Here is an 887-nt window from a genome sequence, read left to right as displayed (position 1 = left end):
CCCGGCCTCCCGCTACTCACGATCAGCTTCCGTTCGATTTGCGCGTCGCCTTCGTAACGCGGGCAGATGTCAAGGGAGGAGTTCGTCGCGACGCTGACCTCGCTCGTGCCCGCCATGGCCACGATGGCGATGGAGAGGTTCACGCGCAGCGAATACTCGACGGCGAGACCCAGGAACCCCAGCAGAGCGATGGTGTAGCGGGCAGCCCAGCGCTCTCGACCTGAATAGGGTGTTTCAGGGAAGGAAATGGTACTGATAAATTAATGGCTGGGGTGGTGGCGAATGGTAGTAAACTGAAGGCAATGGAGTAGTGGTATTCGTGGTAATGAATCAAGCCAGGGAGTGAGTGGTAGTAGTTACCGCTTTATGGGTACTATGGTAATGAATAAAACCGTCGATTTGATGGTAATGCTGCTGATGAATAAAGCTAATAAATGAACGACATTACGGTAAATAGTAGTAATGAATGAAGACAGTGAGCGGTTGTAAATAAAACTGATGAATGAATGCTACCGATGTAAAACATATTAAAAAATCAGTCATTCAACTACGACAACTCATCAGTGATACTAACGGCGTTCGTCTAAAACATGAAAATCAAGGGATCACTAAACGTTTCCTTTTTTCCCAGAACGACCGTCTCCCTCACTCACGTCCTGGGCGCTGCGGCAGAGACCCTCGGGCGGGCCCGTGGGTGCTCCCGGCGCCGCGCTTCCTGTCCCTCGTGGGCGCTCCCTCCTCGAGACTCTCCAGGCTGCTCGAGGCGGGCGAGGGGGCGGCGGAGGGCATGGCGGCCGGACGAAACTTCTAGAAGGAACGCAAAAAAATGATAATCTTTTTATACGTACAGATAAATAGCCACTGCCAAATTTCATCTCGCGCGCGCG

General features: G+C 52.3%; 1 protein-coding gene and 1 pseudogene across 1 annotated transcript in view; both read right to left on the bottom strand.

Moving 5' to 3' along the window:
* LOC119594107 (sialin-like) overlaps positions 1-887 on the bottom strand; it is a gene marked incomplete in the record, with an annotated part of 175421 nt that overhangs the window by 6623 nt on the left and 167911 nt on the right.
* LOC119594277 overlaps positions 1-887 on the bottom strand; it is a 79615-nt pseudogene that overhangs the window by 7643 nt on the left and 71085 nt on the right.

The sequence above is a fragment of the Penaeus monodon genome, chromosome 33 (genome assembly GCF_015228065.2).
Source record: "Penaeus monodon isolate SGIC_2016 chromosome 33, NSTDA_Pmon_1, whole genome shotgun sequence".
Taxonomy (NCBI): domain Eukaryota; kingdom Metazoa; phylum Arthropoda; class Malacostraca; order Decapoda; family Penaeidae; genus Penaeus; species Penaeus monodon.
Note: the sequence above shows the minus strand (reverse complement) of the source record. Positions and strands in the feature narration are given on the sequence as shown.